The sequence below is a fragment of the Chiloscyllium punctatum genome, chromosome 1 (assembly GCF_047496795.1).
Source record: "Chiloscyllium punctatum isolate Juve2018m chromosome 1, sChiPun1.3, whole genome shotgun sequence".
Lineage (NCBI taxonomy): Eukaryota > Metazoa > Chordata > Chondrichthyes > Orectolobiformes > Hemiscylliidae > Chiloscyllium > Chiloscyllium punctatum.
The window spans coordinates 87,655,395-87,678,501 of NC_092739.1; the positions used below are offsets into that span (position 1 = coordinate 87,655,395).

Sequence of the window (23,107 nt, forward strand, 5' to 3'; positions counted from 1 at the left end):
AGTTTTGTTTGTTGTCTGTATAGGGTCTTTCAAGTTGATTAGCTGCTGTTTTAGTGCATTGGTGGGTTTGGGGGCTACCAAGATACCAAGGTCTGAGTAGTGAGAACTTGAAAGCAATCCAAATTTGAGGTGCCTTTCAAAAGACACTGAAATCTTTTCAGAGTTCTTGACAAATTATTTAAATGCGCAAGGACACACTGCAGCAACCCAGAACTCCAGAGGCAGAACAGAAACACCTATTCAAAGGATTCAAACAAAAGGGGTATCCCAAGAATACACTCCTCCGGTATTACGGGACAAACCCAAACAAGAAAACATTGCATATGCAGACACGATAGTGATCGTACCATACATCAAAGGCAGTTCGGAGAAAACCACCCAACGACGCAGACCCCTGGGAATCTGAGGGGCCCACAAGCCAGTAAACATCTTCCACCAGCTCCTCACAAAAATTAAAGACCCGACACCTACATCCAACTGGATGAACTTTAGCGATAAGATACCCTCCAAAGACAGTGAAAAACACTATCTAGGACAATTCTGAAGAAAACTGACCATACAAGTGCACGAACATCAACTCGTCGCTATCAGACATGACCAGTACACTCATTTCCAACCACACAGCCAACAAAGGACACAAGTTCAACTGGCAACACAGAGACACACCTGAAAATTCCTTGAAACCTGGCACTCCAACCAGAACTCGATCAATAAACACACTGAACTGGACTCCGTATACAAACCACTCAGATGCAGAAGCAGAAGTACCAAAAAACAGAGACATATAAATGCCAGGTGGAACAGTGCACCAACATCTTATCAAAGATGCACTGATGATGTCCCCTAGCGAGGCGACAAAACATTTGTGGAAAAGCACACCAGTTTGGCAAACGAATCCACACCCTCAGATTGAAATCTGTCAATCAAATGTGTATCATTGGTTTGGTTTATACATTTATGAAAAGTTGACACATATTTGATAACAAAATCGCTTGCAATTATCTGATTTGGAAACAAAGAATCCAAACTTGGGAACACACGAATGAGTTATATTTCAGGGAACTGCTTTGACAGGGCAATAGAAATAGGTTTGTAACAGAAACTGAAGAAGCCTCTCTCCCTTTACTCACTCAGAAAGGACCAAGGATCTAAAGGCAACACTAATTGGAGAACTATTTGAACATGAGAACATAAAGATATCTTCAATATTTGTGGCTGAAAATGTGTTGCTGGAAAAGCGCAGCAGATCAGGCAGCATCCAAGGAGCAGGAGAATTGACGTTTCGGGCATGAGCCCTTCTTCAGGAATATTTGTGGCTGCCAAGATGTTCTTAAACAACCATGGTTAATCAACTAAACAGTTACCTCCTCAAAAATTACCTAATAATTTTAAAACTTCATTCTTTTAGTTTCCCTTTGTTTCTGTGCTTGACATTGTCTTTTTTTTCTTGAGGTTAATAAGTAGATTAGATTAGATTAGATTCCTTACAGTATGGAAACAGGCCCTTCGGCCCAACAAGTCCACACCGCACCGCCGAAGCGCAACCCACCCATACCCCTACATCTACCCCTTACCTAACACTACGGGCAATTTAGCATGACCAATTCACCTGACCTGCACATCTTTGGACTGTGGGAGGAAACCGGAGCACCCGGAGGAAACCCACGCAGACACGGGGAGAATGTGCAAACTCCACACAGTTAATCGCCTGAGGCGGGAATTGAACCCGGATCTCTGGCGCTGTGAGGCAGCAGTGCTAACCACTGTGCCACCGTGCCGCCCAATAAGTAATAAAGTTCCTCTTCCTTTCACTTATGAAATCTTGTAATTGGCTCTTTATATCATCTGACAAAACGATTAATTGCATTTTAATTGGAAAAGGAATAATTGTGTGTTACAGTGATTTTAAAACATTTTGTTGCAGCCCACAAAGCAGGTTGAACAAAGGGAGAGGATTCACCTCTCCACAACTGGTTGTAACAAAGTCCACATCTTGAGAACGAATCAGAAGAAGATTTATAGTATACTAGAAAATGAATACCAAGGCAGTAATAGTACACTGCCCCTGAACATCAGTATTGAGGCAGTAGAATTGCAATGCACTTTTTTTTATTGATGCACTGGAGATCTCTGTTAAATTACTGACAAAAGTACAATATTATGTCACAGAATAATCTATTCTTAATTTCAAATTAAGAACTACATTAGTAATTAAATTAACATAAACAATTTTTCTTACTCACCCTCAATTTAATGCATATCTTTAGGTTTCAAATGCATAGAATTGAGTCTAATGGTGAAGTAAAAAGATACAATGCTTTTGCCTTCCAACCAGGAATTAAGGAGGGTTTGTCAGAAACTTTTTTAAAAAATCCGCAAGGAGAGAATACAGCAAAATCAAGAATCAATATTTTCTTTTGAATTCAAGAAAATATTGATTCTTGATTGCTGTCTTCTCTCCTTGCATTTTTATTTGTGGTTGTAAGACTTTACTTCATAAATTAGCAAATTAATATGAATTAAAATGTCTAGTACTGTGGGGTCACAAAAGGAGGGAATAAATATTGTTTTGAGATCAAAGTAAATATTAAAGTAAAATTTCAATGGCTTAAAGGCAACTTGCCCTTTAGATTTAAAAAAAAGTTAGCTAAAGTATATTAAAATGCAGCGCTGTAGATCAATATATTACTGTACTTTCAGACAATCCGTTGCACTCAGATTATTAATAGCAGTAACCTGAATTGTTCTATGGACCTGCATTTTCTGAGGCCATCAGTTAAATTGACAAGTTATAGAAAGTTTAGTTGTTTTCAATTATTATGCTAAAGGTAGTGATGGAGAGAGATCAAGACTAGATCCTATTTAAAGCCACCCTTTCTCAGCTATGAAGAACTTTAATCTCTAGATGTTTATTTGCAGTTACTTTTATTCCAACTAAACCATTATGATTGATACATGCTCTTATAACTGAAGCTATTTTCTAGTGTCTTTTATATAAGAGATAAAGGTTGAACTGATTCATCCAGAAAACAATTAAGAACAACAATACCAGAAGAAATTGTCTGAATTACACCAGCATTAACTATGTAGTTAATGTTATAGTGTTAATTTTATGAAAGAACAAAATTTATCGTGAAGTGACCAAACTTGAAATACATTTTACATAATTTTTGCTGCAGTATTGGCAAATTGAGAAAACCTGGAATGACTAAAAGCAATTCAGCCTATTGGGTCCTTCCCACTCGGATCTTCTCTGGAGATTGGTCTTCAGAGGGAAAGTTTATCACAAATACTCTGTGATTTCCAAAGATGAATCTAAGCCAGACTATTCATTTGAGCCTAACCTAGCTGACAACAGAGAAAACAAATGATATAACAAACTCTAGATTAATTTCGAAATAAGACCATAAAATGTTAACCCTTAGTGCTATTTGAAGTGTGGAAGAAGGTTTCTTTGTGGCTGCTGTATATTGGCACTTCTGCAAAGCTGAACAAAGTCATAAAAAAACCTTCTTTTAAAACTTTCTTGCAATTTCATCACAAATAATCTCTATGTTTACGTCACAGACATTTGGCAGTCAATGGCGATTCCAAACATCCAATAGCTTCGAACAATTTTCAATGGTTTTATATTCCACATCATCTTTCATCATTCCTAGAGTGTATGGTTTGCTTTCGACTCTTTCACTTCCCTGCACTAAGGAAGGGTTAAAAGGCTTATTGTCTTATTAGACATCTTATAATTTCTGGTTTGGGATTAATAACACAAAGAGCCTAGTCCACTGGGTCTCATTAGCAGCTTCACTTCCTCCTCAGTATCTGTCAATGAAAGGGTTCTGTAAATACCTCAGAGCCAGAAATCTCTATGGGAGTGTAGTACTACTGTAAAAGCAGCAAAGATTGATCGGTCTGAGAATAGGGACATGTTCTAAGGATTGTACTGTTGGATGATCATTCTTTTATTTCTAACAATTATCTACCAAACATGACTTCTGTGGTTAAAGCAATTTAAGTAAAATGGGAGGAAATTACATTTTCAGAGAAATAAAATATAATCTTTTACTCTGTATAGCCAGTCGTGTTATTTTTGAGTAGGGTATTATATTAAAGAAAACAACTAATTTTCACATCTAAAAGCCTTGTAGTTGGCAAACAAAACAATGTGTGATTAGCTGCATAGCACTGTTTATTTTACTTGTGTGAGAGATCTGTGCAGCTTCCTTTGTTGCTTGTGAAATATTAAAAAGGTATACCATCCCACATGTTAAACTTCAAAAATATCAGACAAAATTGCTTCAGTTAGCTGACTGCCAGTCAAAAGTAAAATTTGTGTTTAATTTTGTGCAGTTATAAATTGATTTTTCTTCAGGTGGCAAAGTTTATATCTTTTTATATATAATCCTTTTATGCAGAAAAAAAATCACGAATTAAACTTACAGGAGCATAATCTAAAAAAAATTCAGCCAACCAAAATATAAGAATTGGCCATAAGATTGCTTTACAGTCAGCACGTGATAAGGGAGAAAGAGTGAAGAGGTTTAAGGCTTCTCCATGACGCCCAGAGACATTTTTGGCCCATTAACTACCCATCATGCCACTCGTGACTGATGCTAGTCCAATTCTACCATCTCATTGCAACTGGAAGAACATGGCACTCACGATAGATTCTAGAATGGACCCGCATCCATTGTCTTTAAAAGGCTGTGGTATGACTTCATGAGCATTGCCATGCAGCATAATTCCCGCCCGTTTTCCGAAGAACAACAAACCAGGATGAATTGGTGCCCTGCTTTGTGGGAAGGGACCTAGACTTCCTTGTCGATGGGATGGGGTAGAGAAGGAAAACACTTCCAGGACTGGCGGAGCAGACAACACCATCAGATCCTGGCTGCCTGGCATGAGGTTGTCACCTCAGTCCATGCAGATTCATATTCAGTAGCATCATAATGAATATCAATGACCTTCTGGATGTAGGTTTGCTATGAGCTAGAAAGTTCATTCTCCAGTCATTTTGTCACCATGCTAGGTAATATCATCAGTGAGCCTCTGGATGAAGCACTGGTGGCATGGCCCACTTTCTATTTATGTGTTTAGGTTTCCTTGCATTGGTGATGTATTTCCTTTTTTCTTCCTCAGGGGGTAGTAAATGGGATCCAAGTCAATGTGTTGCTTGATAGAGTTCCGGTTGGAATGCCATGCTTCTAGGAATTCTCGTGCATGTCTTTGTTTGGCCTGTCCTAGGATGGATATGTTGTCCCAATCAAAGTTGAGGAAAACAACAACTGACTGTCATTCCTAGATGTCGCAGTAGAGCAAAAAGCCAATGGGGAACTTCAAACCAGCGTCTACAGGAAAACAACACATATTGACCAAATACTGAACGACAGAAGCAATCATCCGAACACCCATAAACGAAGTTGCAACAGAACATTATTTCAACAAGCTATCACATATTGCAGCACAGAGGAATTATGCAGAGCAGAGAAAAATCACCTATACCGTGTATTCAAAAATAACGGTTACCCAATGAACACAGTCTGCTGATTTCTCAGCAACAAACCCCAACAAGCAGTCAAAACACATCCAGAAACCCGAGCTACTCTCCCGGGTTTCCTCGGAACACCTCGAAAATGACTGCCAGACTACTCAGACCATTTGGCATCATGGTAACCCACAAAACCACCAAAACAGCAGCTAATGAACTTGAAAGACCCTATACAGACAACAAGCAAAACTAACGTCATTTACAAAATACCATGCAAGAACTGTAACAAACACTACATTGGACAAACAGGCAGAAAACTAGCCACCAGGATACATGAACATCAACTGGCTACAAAACGACATGACCCTCTCTCACTAATATCCTTACGTACAGATGAGGAAGGACACCACTTTGACTGGGACAACACATCCATCCTAGGACAAGCCAAATAGAAATGCACATAATTGCAAGCATGGTATTCCAACTGGAACTCTATCAACATACACATTGACTTGCATCCCATTTACCATACCCTGAGAAAAAAAGAACAGGAAATGACATCACCAACCCAAGGAAACCTAAACACATTAATCAAAAGTGGGCCATGCCACCAGGCTCATTGATGATGTTACCTATTATAGTGACGAAACATCTGAGAATGAATCTTCCAGCTCAGCTAACAAACCTACATCCAGAAACTCAACCTGAGCTACAAATCTTCTCAATACTCGTTATCAATGACCTTCTGCATTCCACTGCCATCTTCTCTCTGCTCCCTCACACTTACCCATCCCTGCTACTGCTGCACCTGCCACTAAGACTAGTGCTCTCCTACTCTCTGTTACATGCAACATTTTTCCTCATTTCACTCCCCACCTGCCCAAGTCTTCCCCACTACTAACCATTGAAAGCCCTCTGTGCAGCCTACTCATGAACCGTGGGCACCTTACCATCTTTCTCCACTTGTACCAGCTGTGCTAGCCATTATTATATAACTTAACCACCTCCTTGTCCCCTCAACCAACTTTCTCTCATTCCAGGAGAGGGCAGCGCACACAAATAGACTTCTCAGATGGCCATAGGACAAAGGTTGGGACTTGGAGGATTGCCGGAGACCAGGCATGTGCCTAGCCCCAGGAAGGAGAGGCCTGCATTGTGTTGGTAGTCAGGAATGCCATGCATATGCTGAAACAGACCCCAGCAGAAAGGTAGATGTGAGGCAATGCCCCCATAGCTCAGCGGCTGCAGGTCTACAGTTCCCTACTGGCACAAGGATACAATCACCTGACTGCCTCCATGAACAAGTTGCTGGCTGCCATGGAGATCCAGGGCCATCAGTCTCAGGGTCTACTGGAGAGGTGCACAGATGTACACTCCATTGTTCCTCAATACCAACTGCAAGAAGACAGGAGACATTGGGTACATTGACTTCACACTGGGTTGTCTGTCCTCACAAGCAGGCAGGGCACACTGATAGTAGGCACCCAACCTGAGGAGGACCCTGACATGCTGAGCAGATATCGCCTCTCAGAAGATTTAGCTTGGTCTTTCCACCACTAACCTACCTGCAATCCCCACACCCAAGGGAGCTCAAGCTGAAGAAGGCAAGGAAAGGCTCAGAATTTCTGGTCTTTCGAGGGTCAACCGATAAAACCTCCAAAGGCTCCTCTCTGCTTAAATATAGTATTCCCCAAACCACCCCAACCCCCCACCCCATCTTGTTTGAATGTAAAGTTTTTAAGTAACTAAAAAGCACTTTTCTAATCTAAGACAGCTTACCTGTGTACAGAGGTTGGTTAGCTGTGCTATTTTGACACTAGAACTGATGTAAGTATACATGTGTCATCATGCCTTACTTGTTGTGCATGCTATCCCATCACTGAAGCCTGTGACTACAAGTTTGTACCTTTTAAACTAACAGTTCCAATGTCATTAAAACTTGAAAAAAAAGGGCTGCAACAGTGAAAAAAGAAAGTGATGAAGTAAGAAATTAAATAAAATAAAGTCTCACACCATAATCTTGTTAATGATAGGGTTCCAGGATTTTGACACAGCAACACTGACTGAATGGTGATATATTTCCAAGTCAGGATAGCGAGCATCTTAGAGAGGAACTTGTATGCTTCAGTGTTCCTACACATCTGTTACTTTTATCCTTCTAGATGGTAGTGGTTGTGAATTTGAAAGGTAATGTCTAAAGAGCCTTGGTGAGTTTTTGTAATTCATCTTGCAGATGGTACACACAACTGGTATTGAGCATCGGTGGTAGAGAGAACTTTTAGATATGGTGCCCATCAAGCAGGCTGCTTTGTGTTAGTGGTGTCAAGCTTCTTGAGTGTTGTAAGATCTGCATTCATTCAATAAATCACACTCCTGACTAGTGCACTGTAGATGATGGGCAGGATCTGGGGAGTTAGGAGGTGAGTTACTTGCTGCAGGATTCTCGCCTCTGACTTGCTCTTGTAGCCATAGAACTTAAATGGGTAGTCCAATTCAGTTTCTGGTCAATAGTAATTCCCAGAATCTCATAGTGGGGGCTTCAGCAATGACAATGCTATTGAACATCAAGGGGTGATGGCTGAATTTGGTCATTACCTGGTAGTTACATGGAGTGAATATTAATTGCCACTTGTCAGCCCAAACTTGGATCTGGTTCCAGATCATGTTGAGTTGCTTCAGTATCTGAGGAATCTCAAACGTTGCTGAACATTGTCAATCATCTATGACCTTTCCCATTTCTGACCTTAAGATGGAGGACAGGTCATTCTTGAGGCAGTTGAAGATAATCGAGCCTCGGATACTACCCTCAGGAACTCCTGCAGCAATGTCTTGAAGTTGAAATAACTGATGTTCAACAACCAAATCCATTTTCATTTGTAGGAGATATGACTCCAGCCACCTGAGAGTTTTCCCCTGATTCACATTGGCTCTAATTTTTCTAGGGTTTCTTGATGCCACACTCAGTCAAATGCAACTTTGATATCTTATAACTGCTACTGTTGGCAGTGTTTGCATTAGCCAATTTCCTATGTCAATTTTTAAGTTTCTCATCATAATTCTTGGATAAGCCATATTTATATTGAGTTTTCTTTTGTTTTTGAGGTCAGGTGTTTGAACAATCTTTGTTCAGACAGCTTGGTGCCTTTGATACTTGTCCACATTTTAAATCCCTGTTAAGTGTCTTTGAACCATCTTGCATTTTCTTTGCATCTAATTGTAGGAATTTGGACATTTTAATGAACATAGTCTCATAGGCCTGAATTTTCACATCTGGTTTAGAAGTGCAGAGATGAGATATTTCCTAGTTTCACACAAAGTGACCCAGTAAATGCTTGCAGAGAACTGCAATTTGTGAATACCTTGTCACCCACACACAATTCCCCATGCATCATCCACTCCAATCTATGCTGCTTCCTATTACACCCAGATGTATGGCATGTTTTACCACAATTTCAAACTATGCTCCAGATATGCCCATGATCCTTTACAACTCCTATGCTACTCCGTGTCCCCTAATTGTCCCACACAGTTTCTCATACCCAATCCATCCTCCGTCTCCTCAATTATCCCATGGTCTTTTATAGTCATTATGCCACATTAATCTTCCTACCTATTCTGCATGGTCCGTTATATATCCCTGATACCCCTACTTATCCTCGCAGTTCTTCATAGTCTCAATGCCAACTTAGTGCCAACTGATGCCAACGCATAGTTCCATCCATTATTGTTTGCGCTTCCCCCCCAATGCCAATACACTTACTACCCAAAATGGGTTGATCTCAGGAGCTATACTGATATAAAGTAAAGCTATCTGGTTATTGCATTTTGTCATTATTACAGTAAAAATCTCTCACTAATAAAAATACATTTCAATGCAGTTGAATTATTTCAACTAATATTTTACGATAAATAATTCTGTAAGCAATCAGATGCTTTCAATCAAATTGATGAATTAACAGGCACTGGGAAAATGATATTTCAGGAAGTCAGGCATGTAGTACAACCTTATAATTACAGACTTCAGGCTTGTATGAACAGGTACTGTGAAGTACTTTAGCTTGGACCATTTTTAGCTCTACAATTATTTTTAAAATTTGAAATGCAACCAAGTTAAATCTCTTAGAGGCTCTGACAGTTCTTTGACAATGTTGACAGTTCTTTGACAGCTTGGCACTTTCAGTGTATTTACGCTCTTTCCCAGCACGTTTACTTATCCAAAAGGAAACCTGATCTCTCTTTCAAAAGGGTACCTTAGCTCTCCCAAGGGGAGTCTGCATCTCTCAAAAGGGTGGCTTAGCCCCACTAAAGAACAACTTATCACACACCCTTATTTCGGTGAATTGGAAGTACTTTCCAAAGTGATAGCTGATTTATTCAAGAGTATACTTAGAAATGTTCTGATCTTTTCAGTTTTATACACATCAGGTTCCACACTGCAAGGATGGAAAATCTGATTTGTTTGGAGGCAGCTGATCATTTCAATAGTCATGTAGCCCTGTGAAACATGCATGTGTTATTCTAGCCTTTCCCTGGCTCTGTGACAAATGGGACTTCGGGTTTGCAGGCTTGTTAGCTTTTTTAACGCTTTGACTGAAACTTCCTTGTCACCATTTAAATCCCGAGAGTAAGTTTCTGCCAAACATAACTCAGGGACATCCACTTCAACATTCTGCTGCCTTTATTGTTAATTCTCTTCCTTTCCTCGGTGTCTGTCTTAGCCTGGCTAAATTCTGCTGACTGTCCAGTCCCCTCTTAAATCATTACGGTCTCTGTTGTCTCTGATGGATCTTTGTGACTTTGTCATCACTCTGCAGCAGTGCCCCAGACCTTCTCTCCCTATTCGTCCAGTCCCACAAACATCCTTTGATATCTACATTATTGTCATTCTGACTCTTGAGCATTCCCACTTTGAATTGCTCCACCCCAGCAGGGATGCTGTCTCAGTCCTTGCTGCTGAAGTTCTCTCCCTGACTGTCTCTTGATTTCTACCTGGCTTTCGTTCTTTAAGACACTTCTTGGAAATGATTTCTTTGACCAAGCTTTTGCCCATCTGCTGCAAAATTGTCTAATACTGTTCAATTTTGCTTTGTAACACTCCTATTGAGTGCATTGAGATATCTTCTTATAGGGCTTTTGAGGTGCAGCAATAGTGTCTCTGCCTCTGAGCTAGAAGACTCAAGCCCCCTCTGCTCCAAGGTGTATAATAATGTCTCTGAACAGCTTCATTTAAAAAAATCGATCATAGTAAGTCCTTGTTACAATAGCAAAATATTGCATTTTCTATGAGAAATATTTAGCTGTTTGGCAACATCTGTAGAGGGAGAAACAAAGTTAAGGTTCAGGTTGATAATCTTGACATTAGTTGTTTCAAGTCTTCCATTTTTATCAGCAATACAGCTGGTTCACCAAAAAGAAACCAATATCTTAATTAGAACTGCATAACAAACAAAAAGGGCTGTCATAATCTAAAATTTAAATTATATAAAGTATGCGTATATTGGCATGCATGAGAATAATTCCATAATGATCAATTAATCAACTATTTGTTGTTGGGTTTTGAATTCCCAGTTATTTTGCTGTGAAACAATGAATGATATTGAAGCTGAATGAAAAAAATGGATGATTCAATGCATTCGTGGATAAAACACACTTTTTATTTAAAATCACCTCGACTGAAAGTGTTGGTGTACTTGTATTCAAATACTCGTGTTGTCCAGTACACAGTGTAACAAATACATGAGGTTAAGATCCAAGGCAAAAGGAGCTTTGCGGTGCCCCAGTCTAGATGCACCTACTATTTCATTTACATTAAAAGTAATGAAACACATAATTTAGTTTACTTTTTACTAAAAACTGCAATGCTACCTATATTACTCCTGAGTTCATGATGGAGTAGCCCTTAGGTGGCAAATCAAATGCTGTCAAAGTTGACTTAACTGTGGATCCTTCATGAGTTGCATTGAGGCTTTCGCCAACAAGAGCTCTCTATTCTTTCCTGCAATGTGAGCTGACATGCACTAGTTAGTGAATTATTCACGAAACAAATTATCCGGAGAATTGGAGTAGAGTGAAATCGGTTGAAAGTTTATCAGAATAGGGAGATAACATTGAGACAATGAGATTCACTGATGCTAATTACCTCATGATGTGATTGCTAAATGTTTTACTTCTTCCTTCACTATAAAGGATACAAAGAAAATTCCCAGATATCAGGAGTTTGAAGGAAGAGAAGAACTTGATGAAATCATTAAGCTAAATCTTAGCAGAAATGTGTTAAGTATCAATTCCATCCAGTTTGATGGAGGGTTTCTTCAAGGCCTAGTGAGTTTTCTCATGCTATTGTACCAAACTCGCCTCATTCACTGTATGCAATGCCTTCGTGGTATTCTGCTCATTTGGTGCATCTCACTCATCACAGGCAGAAGTACTCACTGCCATGGGGTAATCCCAGGATTTCTGACACCATCACCCTATTTAAAACAGCATTGTGCACTCATGTAAGACCTATCAGCCCACAGTTTTTCTGTACAGTTAATGATATTGGCCCCAGACATAGCAGATATGGGGGAAACATTCCACTTGCATGGACCTCCTGGTGGATGGGATGTTGCAGTGTGCCTTACACATTATTGATGATGGTCCTAGTTATGTGCACATTGGTACTGGTTGTAACCACGTTATAGTAGTGAATACACTTCAAAATAATGACAATAACAAGCCGTTAAATAGGATCATGAACAGTGCTACATAAATGTAAACTATTTGTCTCAATATACTTAGGAACAAATATAGAGCCTTCCCAGGTCTAACAAGGAAATGAGGTGGAGATGCTGGTGTTGGGCTGGGGTGGACAAAGTCAGAAGTCACATGATACCATGTTATTGTCCAACAGGTTTATTTAAAATCATAAGTTTTCGGAGCACTGTTCCTTCGACAGGTGAAGGAGCAGTGCTCTGAAAGCTCATGATCTTTAACAAACCTGTCGGACTATAACCTGGTATCATGTGACTTCTGATTTTATCAAGGAAATAAAAGCACACTTTTAAGATCCCAATCAAACTCTCAGTTCGACTTTATTAGCTGTGGGAGGCTTGGAAGAAGATGTAATTCTCAAAAATTAGATCGATAGATATTTGAGAATTAAAATAATTTGCTGGGATATGATGAGACAGAAATGAAGTAGAATTAATCAAATAGCTCTTTTAAAGAGCAGGAAGAGGAAATGTGGTGAAATGGCATTCTTTTGTTCTGTATCATTCAAAGGCTCTGTGTAGTTTCAAAGTGAGGGATTCCACCAGCTTCTTTGCATTAATTATAATGAACTCCTCGAGCACAGCCCATAGTCAGGTGGAACTTGAATGTAAATACCTTCAGCCCTGAATTGCATACTTCAATAAAACATTCTAACAAAGGAACCTTGAAAAGGTTCTTTTGATCTTTCTGTAATTCTGCATTTAGATTACAGAGTTCTTTCCCTATTGTTATTCTGTGTACTATATGGCTATTATTTTAGTTGCATCACAATTACTTGGTCAGAGTATGCATGAATTAAATTTTTATGATGTCTTTAACTACCATAATTTCCAAATTGTTGAGTATATTTTAAAGATTGGATGAAAGTGAGTGAAAGCACATCAAAATTTGTAATTTTGATGTTAACATTCTTAATTTGCACTCACTGTTTATATTGCAACTCATAGAATCATACATTATAGAAACGTGTCCATGCAGACCAACAGACACCAAACTACAGTGATCCCTTTTACCTGCACTCGGTCCACAGCCCACTCTAGCTTGGTATTTTAATTGTTCATCCAGGTGCTTCTTAAATATTGCAAAAGTATCTGCCTTCACTGCCTCTTCAGGTATGTATGCTTTGCATCACAGCACATTTTAGGTACAGACTCTCGGGACAGTTTTTGCTGCTCACAGCAGTGCGTTTGTCCACTAGCCGGAGAGTTGCTGCAGCTATTCACCTCTCCCACTTCCCCCTCAGCTTCTTACTACCCACAACCTCTCCCCCATCCCCCCGAGCAATCAGAGAGAGAAAGCAGCAAAACAAAAGGTGTTGTGACACAAGGAAATTAACATAAAGGTCTTCTGGGTGATCACTCAGCTACTTACCTGATGATGGTCAGAATCCTCACTGGACTCAGAAATTTCCTGCTTTTGATCGTATATCTTTAAGAGTCTTGACCTTAACCTTTAAAAACTTCATGTGCTGTGTGTACATAATGTTGTGACTCAGCCTGACAGTTAGCCTGTTGTGGGTCTGCAAGCTGCTCTCAAATATAGAAATCAATTGCTTTACTGTCTGTTTAATAACTTATCATTTGTTTTGCTGCTTTAAGTAAAGTGACTCATGGAATTAATCAATTCCCCAGTGAGTGATTGGTTATGACACCATTATCATTAGCATACTTCCTGTTGTGCCTGGAGATGGAGCCTGGGCTAGTATATGAGTTGGGGGCATGTCCCTGATTATACAATGTCCTTGCTGAAGCATTACAAAAGAAGTTACCTGTGCAGCACAATGTGCAGCTTTGAAATACAGAAGCATCCTGTAGGTGGATCATAGATGTGCTAGAAGGTTATTACAAATTGGGCACACGCTGGATGCCAATGTTTGTGGATGTATGTGTGTGGGCAGTGCCCATGGGACCGTGCCTTTAGATGTTGGTGCCTGTTATTCAACATGGAGGCCTTCCCAGCAAGGTGCTCACTCTGGTTTCATTGTCAAGTCTTCCTGATGTTGAATGTATTTGGTGAGTTTGGTAAGATGGGAGGTTGAATGTTAATGAGGGGAGTTGCACTAACAAGGTGTTTAACAAGCAATAATCCCTATCAAGTGACAACTAGCCACAGCCTAGTGAGAATGCCACCCTGCTGTTGGGGAAAGTATAGAAGATGGAGTGAGATGAACGCAGCATTATTACACTTGTCCCCCAATGCTACTATACAGCTTGCACAGTCAGCACTGCTCAGACTCCTATAAGATTCCACCCCATGCTTTATTTTTCAATCTTATGCCAAGTTGCTTGAGGCACAGGTAGTAGCCCGAAGATTATTACCAATGCCACTGAAAGTGGGTGGAAGTTATGCCTTCTTCCATGTTTATTAGTTGTTTTGTCTGCAAGCAAAACCTGGTGCACAGATGACGCAAGGAAGAAATGGTTAATGCTTTGTTGAAGGTATGTGCCCAGATACTAGAACTTTATAATGTTAGTTGGGGTAGAATATGCATTTCTTTGATTTAGAACATTGTTGCTTGTCTCATTTGCTGTGTAATCAAAATGGCATCAGAGTTTTCAGAGCAGGTTGCTGGATATAGATTTGCCTGGAGCTTCTTCAGTGAGTTGATAAAAGTTTTTTTTTAAGATTTGTTGTTACAGAGCTTCAACAAAGTAGGGAAAAGCCTTAAGGAAGAGCTACACCACCATAATAATACCTAGATAGCAGAGCACAGTGAAGGAATGTGCACTATGAGTATCCTTTTCACATCTTACTTTTCTACTTTTTTAATGGATCCTCCAGTAGCTGATACTCCCTCAGAAAAAAAAACTTTTCTTAAGCTTCACTATTCTGTTTGTGTCCAACTGCTGACAGTTAGATGCCACCCCTCCTAAACTAATATTTTTTTTCCCCAGCCCTGATATCATTAATCCTGACAATGGACAGACAACACAGCCTTTAGTGGTCATGGTCTCAGTTGAAGGGAACAGTGAGGGGTTTATCACCATAACTATGACATTCCCTCCTCCTAAAGTGCTACTACATTCCTCTCTACCAGCTTCCTGACATTAGGGAGACTTTTCATGAAGGCAGAAATTTTGGAAATTGCCTAACTGGTGCTATTCACTTCAACAGCAAACTCCAGGTTGCAGCAGCTCTCCAAAACAGCTGTGGCAAGTTTGAGATGGCAAAGTTTGTGATCGATTGGAGAGCAGCAGTGATTAAATGAGAAAATAATTCATGGCGAAAGTTAAAGGGAATAAAAAGAAGTGCCAAAATGAGGTGTGAATGATTGGACAGCAGTTGTCTGCATGGAAGCTAAAGGAATGAGAAAAGAAGCAAGATAAACCAAAGCAGTTAAAGAAACAAACTAAAATAGAGGCAGAAGTTATAATCTAAAATTGTCGAGCTTCATGTTGAATGCAGAAAGCTACATCAAATCAAAAGAGTCCATTCCAATGTTGCTGCCTGGATCCTGTCTGCAACATCAGCTAAAGGTTGAAGCTGGTGGGGGGTTAGGAGAAGGTGTGTCAGTGTGATGGTGATGATAATGTCAGCACCTTGTTCGGTGAATATCTGCCTGAAGCCAGCTCCTGGCCTTAAAAATCCCAGTGGGTAAGTCTAAAATATATTGTATAGGTTTTACTATACAAGCTTACTACCAACAACTCTCCCACTCTAAATTTTAATATAACTTATATTGAGTCTCCTCATTCTTTGTAGCAAAATGAATAACTTTGCATTTTGCTATGTTATATTTAATCTGTTTCATGTCATGGGGTACCTACGTCTGGTTGGAAGGTAAGCTTTCATTCTCTGGGACTTTATCCTTGTTATACTCAAGTCTGTTCAGCCCACTAATCCTTAACCTCACCCTCCCACCCATTACCCTAGCCACCTCAATGCCAATTAATTCTTTAGTCTCCCATTCAATGTCCAGACAGACTGATAGCCTGCCTAGTAAGGAGGCGAACTTAGAAAAGGCAGGAGGTGGCAGGTCAGGAGGAGCAGAAACAAGTTAGAGGGAGAGATTACAAACCTGTGTAGACCAGTGTAAGGTTCAAGACTTCCTTGTGAGACTTGGAGGAGTATGCACAAAAGGATGAGCATAGACAGAATAGGTGGGGAAATTCCATTTCAGTTAGTGGAGAAGGGGTTGCACTTCGAGAGGCATCATTATCTGAAGGGAGGTTTGCTAGTGTTGAAACTAGTGTGGTAGGCTGGTGGGAACCAAAGCAGTAGATCAGCATGTGAAGTGTTTGAAGAGAACAGAGGCACTACATCAAGTAAGTCTAATAGGAAGAACAGGTAGGTCCAGGTTAATGAACATGGCAGAACTAGCAACATGAAGTGTAATTATTTAAATGCACGAAGTGTAACAGACCAGGCAGATGAGCTTAGAGCCTGGATTAGTACATGGGACTATGATGGGGCAGCCATTACAGAAATATGGTTGAGAGAAGGGCAGGACTGGCAGCTCAATCTTCCAGAGTTTAGATTATTAAGGCGTGATAGACATTTAAAAGAACAGGTGTATGGTAGTGGATGATTTTAATTTCACCAAACTTCACTTAGACTCCCTTCGAGCTGAAGTCTTAGATGGGGCAGAATTTGTTAAGTGCATTTAAAAGGGTTTCTAGAAAACAAATGTGGATAGAGAAGTGGCCATACTATACTTTGTATTGGCGAATGAGCCTGGCCAGGTTATCGACATATCAGTGGGGGGGAGCATTTTGGGAATGGTGAGCATAATTCCTTAAGTTTTAATGTAATTATAGAAAAGGATTAGACGGGTCCTCAGGTGGAAGTACTAAATTAGGGGAAAGCAAATTACAACAGTATTAGGCAGGATATGGAAAAATTGTACTGGGGGCAGTTGTTTGAAAGTAAATCTGCATCTGATAAGTGGGAGCCTTTTAAAAACCAGTTAGTTAGAGTTCAGGAGCAGCATGTTCCTGTGAGAATGAAAGCTAAGAATGGCATGATTCAGGTAACTTGGGATGACAAGAAATACTGTAAGTTTAGTTTAAAAGGAAAATAAAGCATATGTAATGTTTAGGAAACAGAAATTAAACAAGGCCCAAGGGGAGTATAAAGGAAGCAGGAAAGAACTTCAAAAAAGAAATGAGGAGGGCTACAAGGAACCATGAAATTTCCTTGGCAAGTAGGATTAGGGAGAATTCCAAGGCATTTTATACATACATTAGGAGGAGCATAACCAGGGAATAGGTCCGCTCAAGGACAAAGGAAGAGCCAGAAGTAAGTGAGGTCTTCATTGTGTACTTTCATTAGTATTCATCAAGGAGAAAGACCTGGATGCTGGGAAGTTCAGGGAGGGGTATATTGATAGTTTAAGTCATGGCAATATTAAGAAAGAGGAGGTATTGGGTGTGTTGAAAAAACATTAATGTAGGTAAGTTCCCAGGGCCTGATTGAAAATGTCAGGATAATGAAGGAGTCAGGGAGGAGATTGCTGGGGCCTTGTCAGAGATCTTTGTGTCCTCTTTAGCTACAGGTGATGTCAAGAAGATGGGAAAATAGCCACTGCCGTTCCTTTGTTTAAGAAGGGCATCAGGGATAATTTAAGAAACTAACCAGTGAGGCTCACGTCACTGGTAAGGAATTTATTAGAGAAGATTCTTACGGACAAGATTTACTCACATGTCAAGAATAGGGGATTTATTAGTGATAGTCAGAATGGCTTTATGCAGGAGAGGTCTTGTCTCACAGACTTGATTGAGTTTTTTGAGGAAGTGATGAAGATGACTGATGAGGGTAGGGCAGTAGGTATTGTCTAATGTAGTTTACTAAAGGATTTGACAAGGGTCCTTATGGTAAGCTGGTCCAGAACATAAAGTCACATGGGTTCCACTGTGAGTTCATAAATTGGATACAAAACTGACTTGGTCATAGATGACAGAGAGTAGTGGCTGGAAAATCGGTTGAACTGTGGATAGTGAGGAAGGATATCAAAGGGTGCAACAGGATATAGACCAGGTGGAAAGTTGGGCAGAGAAATGACAGATGGAGTTTAATCTGTACAACTGTGAGGTGATGCATTTTGGGAGGTCAAATGCAAGAGGAAAGTGTGCAATAAATGACAGGATCCTTAGAAGCACTGATATACAGAGGGATCTTCTGTTGCAAGTCAATAGCATGCTGAAAATGACAATGCAACAGTAGTTGGGGTGGTAAAGAAGGCATATGGCATGTTTGTCTTCATCAGTCAGGACACTGAATATGAAAGTTGGCAAGTCAAGTACAAAACTTTGATCAGGCCACATTTGGAGTACTGTGATACAGTTCTGGTCACTGGAGAGGGTACAGAAATGGTTTAGCAGGATGTTACCTGCATAATGAGAAGTTGGACAAACTTGGATTGTTTTCGCGAGAGCATCAGAGGCTGAGGGGCCACCTGATACAAGTAAGTAAAATTATGAGAGGTATGGACAGGCTGGATAGTCAGAGTCTTTTTCTCAGGGTGGAAGTATCAAATTCTAGGGGATGTAGGTTTAAGGTGAGAGGGGAAACTTTGAAGATGTATGAGAAAAGGTTTTGCACAAAGGGTGGTCAGTGCCTGAAAAATGCTGCCAGTGGAGGTGTTAGAAGCAGATATGTTAGCAAACTTTAAGAGGAATTTAAACAGACACATCAACAGACAGAGATATGGTTTCTGTGCAGACAAATGAGATTCGTTTAGAATAACATCATGGTCAGCACAGATATAATGGATCAAAGGGCCTGTACCTGTGCTGTATATAATATGTTCTATAACATTGACTGATCACTACTGACAATTATAAAAGCTGATTGGCTGTGCGCCGATTAAACAGCAAGGCAAGACAGATATAAGTCAAGACAGAAATATTATGAGCCTTTAAGTTTTTCTTAAGGGTCAAAGCATAAAAAGGCAAGGCAGAGATATTTTTAGCATTGTAGCACATGCAACATGAGTCAGTACTAAGACAGCAAGTGAGTGGCCCTGAAACTCACCTCCAGCCAAACCATGAAATGAGCACTTCTCCCTGCACCGATAATGTCCTGCAGGAGCATTGTAATAAAAGGCACTGATGCTCTCCACTGTGCAGTATGGAAGTGCTGGACTATCTGGTAAGTGGATCGAAGATGTGCCAGGAAGCTGCGAACGTTGCTGGTACGTGTTGGATGCTAAGACCCATGAATGGGATGGGTGAGTGTCATTGCTGCTCATAGAATGCGCCCTGAGATGTTGGTGCTGGAAATCCATAATGGAGGTCCAGAGGAGTAAGCAGTTAGCTGGAGTATCAGGAAATTGTTCAGACTTTCATACTGGGAATCGTCACTGTCTGGATTCAATCCAGTAAGTGTTGGAAAGGGAAAGTGCATATAAATTAGGTGAAATTGATAGTAATTAGATGCTAATACATCCTAACTTTGGCAACTGTACTTCTCATTGCTCACTAGCGAGAATCTCATCTTGCCATTTAAAGCTTGTTTACAAATTGGGCCATTTTTCTATCATCGTTGAGAAGCTCCTTGCTGGCCAACTCTCTCAATTTTCCTGCCAATTGCCCACCTCAATCAGGGCCTTTTCCGTCATGTTTTGAAGGGTATCAGCAGTTTCAAACAAAGTCAAACTGTATTTCTCCACATAAATTAAATAATGTCATGCTTTATGCTATATGTTGTTTGTGTTTCTTTTTACTAACATCAAAAATTATGGAAAATCAATCATAGAGTTAACTGCTGATTCCCTATGAACTTTAAAAGGGAATTTTCCAGCTCGGTGAGATGGGTGTGCAACACTTTGAAGCTTCACCACAGCAAAGGGACGGGCAATTCTGTGAAATGAGTTGGCAAAAAATTTGCCTGCTTTAAATTAAAAACCCTGCTTTACATCCCTGTCCCAACAGCGTAAGTAGAGATGATCAAGATGAAGTTTTCAGAGGCTCAGAGTATGCATTAAAACTTCATAGCATTCTTTAACTTGAGGAAATTATGCTGCAGAATAAAGGTCTGCTGCTGATCAACTGATCTGAGCTGAAAAGTGTTAAAGAAACTTACATCTACTGTGTAATAGAATACAAAAGTACACCTGGCTTTAAAACAAATTGATATTTAATACTATGCCAACTGTATTAGCTGTTCCTGAAATGGAATTAATGAAAAGTTCAATGTGAACGAGAGTGGACAGAGGAAGTAGGAGTGATACTTTGTGTTATAGGGAAAACCTCAGAGGAGTAATCACAGCAAGCTGTCATCAGAAAATGTGCAACTTGCAAGTGGTGGGCCTCTTTTCGGAACCTGCTTTGACACGCTTTTTATCTTGGCGCAGAACGAGGCCAGGGAGGTGGGGGTGGGTAGCGGTGTGGATTCGACAAATGCTTTTCACATTTGCAAACAATCAGCAATCAATCTGAAGATATTGGGGCTTAAGCAGATCTGAAGAAAGTGAGTAATTCAGAGACGGCTGGTACTTTGGGTCAAATATTTGTTGAGCAGCTGATAGCAGATGCAGCTGTTATTATGGTAATGTAGCTGAAAGGAAGCTGAAGGGGGAAGAAACATTGCTATACATTTCAACTTCTTGCACGTTACTGAAAATGAGAAAAGTCTTAAGGAGAAAATATAGAAGAATGTTGGAATGTCACAAGCAATTGATACAGTTGCATTATTTTATAGGTCCTCCAGACAGTGGTTAAATATAGAGCCTCAGACTTTACAGACTAGACCTTGTGATGTCTTCCCATCCTGTGTTAGTACATCTATTGAGCACAGTCGTGAATTGTAGCACTTTTGTGTAAATTAAAAATCTAAAGTACTTTTGTGGTTTTTTTGTTTGTGACAGGAAGTCAGCTAATGGTCTGGCCTCCCACATGAGTGGGCAGTTGCCTGCAGTTATATGTAGTAGCTTGTGCTAACAAGTTTCTGAAGAAAAGGGAGTATTTTTTGTTAGCAGGAATTGTTATGAATAAATTCCATTTTAATAGAAATGAAAAAAGGTGATGTAAGTGGTGCCATCATTCACCATCTCCCCTGCTCTGATATTTTCCACTTTTAAGTTTAATAAAAATCTTTCTAGAATGGAGCTCATTTAAATTAGTATTAAAAATTCCTCCTTGTCCTTTTTTGTTGTCAGGGCATGATAGTCAACACATTAACCACTGGCGTTCCTGTATTTTGTTTCGCAGTTATCCTGATCTTTGAAGTCAGACATCTAGTCTGTTGTGAGCTGAATGTATGCAGCTTGTTGCAATTTCAATATGCATATTCCATTAGATAACTCTTAACTGGACTCTGATTTTTTTGAAAGACATTTTTCAGAGGCAGTATTTACCCTTACATGTTATTTTCTGGGTATTGCGATCACAAACTCAGTTTGTTTTTAAGTTTAACTTCATTGTACTTCACAATTTTGATAAGATTTTAATTAACTCGCACTTCTCCTCCTGTGTGTTTCTTTCCCAGACTGCCAAACAAAAGTGAAATTCTTTGCATTAAAACAACCGATAAATTTAAACAGTAATACAGTATAGGCTAATGCTTTCCAGAAGAATGTTCCTTCAGCCAATGTAAAGGTGGATGTTAATTAAAGGGGTCAAAATATGTTTTAAATGAATGACAGGAATGAAAATTGCAATAAGAAATGAAATGCTTGCATTATAATAATCGACTCTTTCTCAAATATATAAACAAAATCTGTTCCTTTGAGACTTTCAGCACTTTTTTTCTTCATTACTCATGGGCTACCATTTTGTGTACATCTATGTGATTTTACATGTAGCCGTCACACTATATTGACTAAGGACATTGGCATTCTCTCCCAACTTGGTTTAAAATGTAATTCACCCTCAGTTGTTCAATGTGAATGCTGAATATTTTAAGAAAATAAATGAAGGTTGAAAGCATTATTTCCAACAGTCCATAAGCCTTTCTCTGTGATCCTCATTAACCCCCTCTTTCTATATTTCTCTCCTTTTGCTCAAATGGTCTGTTTTATTTTGTACTTTCACCATGGCATATTTGATAGTTTCTTTCTTTAAATTGTTCACAAGGTGTGGAAGTCATAGACCAGCTGAACATTAATTGTCCATCCCTAAATTGCCCACGTGGTAGTTGAGAGTCAATTATATTGCTGTGGATCTGGAGTCACATGTAGGCCAGACCAGGTTGCTTACAGGTGATTAATGAACTGGATGACTATTTAACAGCAACTAACATTGGCTACTTGGTTGCCATGAGACCGTTTGCTTTCTTTAATTCCAGATTGTATTGAATTCATAGTGGGATTTGAGCCCACATCCACAGACCTTTGGCATGGGGATCTGGATTTCTGGTCCAGACACAGTACCATCATGCACCACATGCCATGCTCTGATATTTTCCACTTTTAAGTCTTAAATCTTATCAAGATGTCTTGCTTTATTTCCCTTCTATCTTTATTGATTTTTTTTTTACAACTTATTTATTGATTCATCCTTTATATTATTTGTCTCCACCACTTGGTCATATCCTCGTGACCACCAGATCCTTTATCCAGATGATCTATTGATTTTGGGGACTTGATTAACAACCACTGTTCTGATAACTTATCAATAAATACAGCACTATTTAATGAGGAGTTTAAACAATCTTTTAATTTTAAGTGATTTGGAACAACTTAAAAACTGCTAAAATGCAAACAAAATACTTCTGGATAATCCATATTGAAACACATTTTAAATAATTTCCATATTTTGGATGAAAACAGCAACACTCACATTTATGACACATTCTTACCAGAGCATATCATTCTAAACTCCAAAAGAAGGTAATAGGATAGATGGTCAAGGAAATAGATTTTGATGAACACCTGAAAGGAGAGTTACTTTGAGGAGGAGAAATGTTTGGGAATGCCTAGGACAAGAAAAA

General features: G+C 39.6%; 1 long non-coding RNA gene across 1 annotated transcript in view; it reads left to right on the top strand.

The window, feature by feature from the left end:
* The first annotated feature begins 20,608 nt into the window (after positions 1-20,608).
* The window catches only part of LOC140482371 (uncharacterized), a 43,308-nt gene continuing 40,809 nt past the window's right edge, over positions 20,609-23,107 (top strand). The window contains exon 1 of the long non-coding RNA XR_011961714.1: positions 20,609-20,647. This is a non-coding gene — a long non-coding RNA (uncharacterized lncRNA). The remainder of the gene's footprint in view (positions 20,648-23,107) is intronic.